Source organism: Peromyscus maniculatus, chromosome 1 (assembly GCF_049852395.1).
Source record: "Peromyscus maniculatus bairdii isolate BWxNUB_F1_BW_parent chromosome 1, HU_Pman_BW_mat_3.1, whole genome shotgun sequence".
In the NCBI taxonomy this organism is placed as follows: domain Eukaryota; kingdom Metazoa; phylum Chordata; class Mammalia; order Rodentia; family Cricetidae; genus Peromyscus; species Peromyscus maniculatus.
This window is the reverse complement of record NC_134852.1, coordinates 83,871,730-83,877,822: the sequence shown is the minus strand read 5'-3', so window position 1 is coordinate 83,877,822 and position 6,093 is coordinate 83,871,730.

Here is a 6,093-nt window from a genome sequence, read left to right as displayed (position 1 = left end):
GGAGTTTTTGTTTCATTTTTTCCCCCCAAGAAGGATTAGCAGCAAGTCATCTTCTGACTGGTTGTTTTATTCAGTTCAGTGAGAATGACCATGTTTTTTCCTTGTCTCTCAACTAGGCTCTATGAACATGCCAGACTGGGAGAGTGTGCACTTCCCAAACAAAGTGATTTCCAACCAGTTTGAACTTAGAAAGGGCCCAGGGGTGGAGGATGATGTAGCTGGGGGATCAGAAATGTAACTTGCCCTACAGAAACCATTTCAAAGAGAATATCACCCACAGAGTATATAAATGCAATTTACAAGCTGGAAAAGAAGGGACCATGAACTCAGCTAGCTAGTGATAATTACTCCAGGGTGTTGTTTGTGATGCATATCATTCCATAATCTTTTCAGACCATTTTATATTCTTTTAATGAAAATTAGTGGGCTATATATAATATCGCAACAACAGAAGTTTCATTATATAGGAAGCTTGGTTTACATATTTTTATATTGCTATTGCTAAAGAGTGGTTTGTTCAAATGTCTCATTTAGCCTGATTTATGACAGTCACTCAGTATGTTTGTGTGTGTGTGTGTGTGTATATATATATATAGCATATATATATACACTGTATATATGTGTACATATATATACTATATATACTTAATTTATTTATCAAATGTATACTCTAGATTAAAACTTAAAGTTAGAAAATTTAGCTTGTCCCACAGGTCTAAGAAGACTCTGTAGCTAGAGTTTTCCGCCTTGCCCACAGTCAGGACAAATCTCTCTCACTCGAGAGAGACAATTAGGAAGCTGTTTTTAGCTCCGTTTTAGAATCTTTTCTCAGGTTTTAGGTAGAAACTCTTGCCAACACGTTGGGCGCCATTTGTAGCTAGAGTTTTACCCACAGTCAGGACAAATCTTTGTCACCTGCCAGTCCCACAGCCGCTCAGACCCAACCAAGTAAACACAGAGACTTATATTGCTTACAAACTGTATGGCCGTGGCAGGCTTCTTGCTAACTGTTCTTTTATCTTAAATTAACCATTTCCATAAATCTATACCTTGCCACGTGGCTGGTGGCTTACCGGCATCTTCACATGCTGCTGGTCATGGCGGCGGCTGCAGTGTCTCTCCGCCTCAGCAGTCTGCTTCCCAGAATTCTCCTCCCTCCTTGTCCCACCTACTTCCTTTTTTTTTTTTTTTTTTTTTTTTTTTTTTTTTTTTTTTTTTTTTTTTTTTTTTTTTTTTAGGCATGGTGGCACATGTCTTTAATCCCTGCACTCAGGAGGCAGAGGCAGGTGGATCTCTGTGACTTGGAGGTGATGGGAAGGTATCCCTGGGAATCACCAGCCATCTAGCCTGGAACTAGTGCTGTGGGACGGTCTGTATGTCAAATTGCTCTGATTGGTCAATAAATAAAACACTGATTGGCCAGTGGCCAGGCAGGAAGTAGGTGGGACAAGGAGGGAGGAGAATTCTGGGAAGCAGACTGCTGAGGCGGAGAGACACTGCAGCCGCCGCCATGACCAGCAGCATGTGAAGATGCCGGTAAGCCACCAGCCACGTGGCAAGGTATAGATTTATGGAAATGGTTAATTTAAGATAAAAGAACAGTTAGCAAGAAGCCTGCCACGGCCATACAGTTTGTAAGCAATATAAGTCTCTGTGTTTACTTGGTTGGGTCTGAGCGGCTGTGGGACTGGCAGGTGACAAAGATTTGTCCTGACTGTGGGTACAGCACCCCCCTCCAGCAGGAAGTAGTAAGAGAAGCAACGCCCAAATTCCCAAATATACCAAGCTGACTTTGGAGATGTGTAAAAGTTAAAACCTTCCTTTTAAAAAAAAGAAAGGGGAAGTGCTGTGGGACGGTCTGTATGTCAAATTGCTCTGATTGGTCAATAAATAAAACACTGATTGGCCAGTGGCCAGGCAGGAAGTAGGTGGGACAAGGAGGGAGGAGAATTCTGGGAAGCAGACTGCTGAGGCGGAGAGACACTGCAGCCGCCGCCATGACCAGCAGCATGTGAAGATGCCGGTAAGCCACCAGCCACGTGGCAAGGTATAGATTTATGGAAATGGTTAATTTAAGATAAAAGAACAGTTAGCAAGAAGCCTGCCACGGCCATACAGTTTGTAAGCAATATAAGTCTCTGTGTTTACTTGGTTGGGTCTGAGCGGCTGTGGGACTGGCAGGTGACAAAGATTTGTCCTGACTGTGGGTAAAACTCTAGCTACAAGACTCCATTCTGTTTTTTCTCTTTATGGTTAAGAACTGGAAAGGAATATTACTAAGGGGTAATTCTGAATGCAAAAATCCCTATGGCCATCAAGTGCAGAAGCAGAAGGCCAAGCTGAGCCATAGTTTCAGCAGGGCTTGGCTCTGCGTTTCGGTGACAAACAAGGCTGCCTATTGAGAAAGAACTCTACCTGCATCAATTATTTTTCTCCATTCTGTTGGCCCTGGCTCAATTGTGGCCACAACACTTGCTCACATGTACTGAGCCAATGATGTTAGCGAGGGAAGGACAGCACCCCAGACTAAGGGGTGTTTGCCTCCCCGAGCACTAGGATTTAAGAGGGCAGCTGGGGAAGAATATGGAATTCAACAGGTCTTTCACAACAGCCCCATTGGTTCAGCCTGGCTTGGAAAAGGCCCTGGTGCTGGCAGGTACTTCAGGCTGGTTTTCCAGCAGGAGTGTGGCTCCTTTGCCTCCTTCAACAGGTCTTCAGTTGGCTCTGTTAGTTCATCGACTTCAGACTTTGAATTGGCACAAATGCATTGTGCAGATGGAGCAGTCACATTGACTGGCCTGGAACTAATTAAAAACTGGAATATTTTAGATCAGGAGGAGGACATGGGGCCAGATGTGTAGGGATAGTCTGAGGGAGCAGAAAGAGCAAACTGACCGTGGCAAGATTCAAATTCAGATGATGCCTGACCTTAAGTAGCCCCAACTACTTAAGGCTTGGACATGTCTAGGAATGTGATGGTCCTTAGAAATCTGACAAGTACTGAACCATCTCAGTGGTTTAAGAAATATTAGTCCTAAAAATTGTTCCTGGTGGCACCATATTTTATTAAGAAGAACAAATTTTCCAAGCTTGTTGGCTTTAGGGAAAAGATACATCCAAGTGAGTGAAGACCGGTGAAAGGCATTTAGACTGAGGGACAGTCACTGGTTGAATGTCAGAGCTATATTTCAAGAACTAGACTTCCATAGCACTACACACAGACTTACCAACCTCCCTTCGTGATGGGATGGGGCATAATTGTCCCCTGGCTCTTTTGTGAGACAGGCTCCACTTCCCTGTGGCTCCTCTTTTTTGTAGCTTCCTGCTGACTCCTGCATTCTGTCATAAATTACGAGATACATTCATCCACCTTGGCTCAGATTAGTGTCTTCTCTTGTTAAGGACCTAATTATTGTCTCATTTCAAGTTTTGGGAATTCCAGATCTGTTTTTAGCTCTAGCAATCTTAGATCAGAGCCAATAGCTGTAAGTTCAAAGAAGTTTTGTGGGGTTTTTTTTTGTGTGTGTGTGTTTTGTTTTTATTTTTGTTTTTAATAAAACTTCTTTGGCTTATACTTCCATACCCAGCACTGAGCTAAATCGCATAAGATGGTGTCGCAGTGACTCCCCACTATCGATGTCACTGTTCATGATGTCACTGTTCAGTCAGAACCCCTTTCATCTAGCAGCACCAAACTCTACATCTATTAACCACACTATAATTAATTGATTATGTTGTATATTAATCCATGTTCTTCCTTCCTGTAAGACTGATGATGACTCTTTATCTTTATGGATTTCTTTATTCTAGGTACCTCATACAAATAGAATCACACAGCTCTCATCCTTAGTGTCTGGCTTGTTTCACTTAGCATTATGTCTTCAAGGTCTATCCGTACTGTAGCATGCATAGATTTTTTTTTTAAGTTTTTATAATAAGATACTTGTATGCCAGGCTTTGTTTATCTATTCATCCATCAATAATTTGTTTCCATCTTTAGCATTGTGAGTGAAGTTTGCTGTGGGACAGTCTGTATGTCAAATTGCTCTGATTGGTCAATAAATAAAACACTGGTTGGCCAGTGGCCAGGCAGGAAGTAGGTGGGACAAGGAGAGAGGAGAATTCTGGGAAGCAGAAGGCTGAGGAGGAGAGACACTGCAGCCACCGCCATGACCAGCAGCATGTGAAGACGCCGGTAAGCCACCAGCCACGTGGCAAGGTATAGATTTATGGAAATGGTTAATTTAAGATAAAAGAACAGTTAGCAAGAAGCCTGCCACGGCCATACAGTTTGTAAGCAATATAAGTCTCTGGGTTTACTTGGTTAGGTCTGAGCGGCTGTGGGACTGGCGGGTGACAAAGATTTGTCCTGACTGTGGGCAAGGCAGGCAAACTCTAGCTACAGAAGTTGTTACAAACATAAGCACACAAGGGTAGCTTCCAGACTGCTATTCTGTTGTCTACTTGAGGAATCAGAGGTGCAAAGCCATTTAGCAGTTTGTCTTTGTGTGATAGCTAAATGATGGAACTAGGATGACAAAACTAGGACTTCTCAGCCCTGTTTTGTCCAGCTTGTCTAAGGGGCAGGCATCTGTTTTGAGGGACAGGCTGTACATTGTAGAGATGAAACATGAGCTAAGCAATAGTACTTGCACTAGTTAAATGCTCATCATCCTGGCAATAAACTCTCCAAATTGGACCTTGCATGCTAAATTATGTATTACTTTAAATATGTCAGCCACATAAACATCGTATTTTTTTTAATTCAGTAATTTAATGCTTCCTATTTGTAAGTCACTGTACTGGGCATATAAATACACTGATTCTAACCACAGGTAATCCAGTGCTTCTGCCAAGTTACTTTCCAATAGACTCAATTGTTGAAAACATCCGTTTATCACTAGTATACAACATTATCTATCACTAGTATGTAGGTCCTTCATATGTTTAATCCTACAACCCATATTAGGGCTTCCATCTAACAGGCAATGAATCTCAACTCCACAGTGAGGGACTGGAGTTTAGTCTGGCCCCAGCACCCATGATCTTCCACTGCTGTTATGGCCTGAGCAATGCTTGCTTACCTTGGGCCATGAGATTGATCTTCAGTGAAAATCAGATACAAGCAAGATATGTGAGCACAAGCTGTTACGGATTTTAAATAGGTGGATTTGGGGAAGATCTGGAATGATCCCTAAGCATGAACACTTTGTCTTTGAATGACAGAGGCTAATGGAACAGATTCATGAGTGAGATTTGACAAAAACCATATATCTTTTAATGCCCAGCAAAGCGTCATGTACGCCAACATACTCTTCACATACTAACACCTACTTCTAACATTGGCTTTAATGGCTATCAAGTCTGGGGAGCTTGTTCAGCAGTTCTGTGCTCAGGGATGCCTGGCTCCTTTTCAACATGTTTCCTATGTCTCATTCTCCAACTCAGCTCTTCATCCTGGAAAGTCTGTGTCTCATTCCAGCTCTCTGCTATGATTTATTTTTGGTGGTGAAGGGAAGAATTAGTCATACCTCCTCTTCTGTTGGAGTCTAATGGGCGCATTGTGAATGGTAGTAAAGATGGTAGTTTATCAGGCTGGTGACTGTGGGGTTCATGGCATGAGCTTCCTCGCTCCTCTGAATTTTCTTCACCCCATGAGTCACTCTACAATAATAATGAAGAGGTGAGGTTCAATGTCAGACAGTAGGCTGCCTTGTACTCAGCATTCAGTCTTGCAATAATTTCATATTATGAAAGGAAAGATGATGTCACTCCCTTGGCAGTTGAAAACAAAGGAGGGTACATAGAAATGACCAGGACCACCCAAAGACCTGTCAATCAATACTATTGACAATGAAAAGGAAAGCATTCTTCTCCTTGGTCATTAAGTATGACTGAGCTAAGCAGTATTGACCTCAGGGTAAGGGGTTTCTTAGGATTTAATGAGTGGCTAGGACACTGATGAACCTTTAGTCAAGCTGGTTATTAACTGCCTGGAAGTGGCTGACCCTGGGAACAATCGCTGCCACCACAAATACAAAGCTGAGTCTGGCTTGGACAATCTGCTTTTGTAAGTCAGCCTCAATGCTGAGT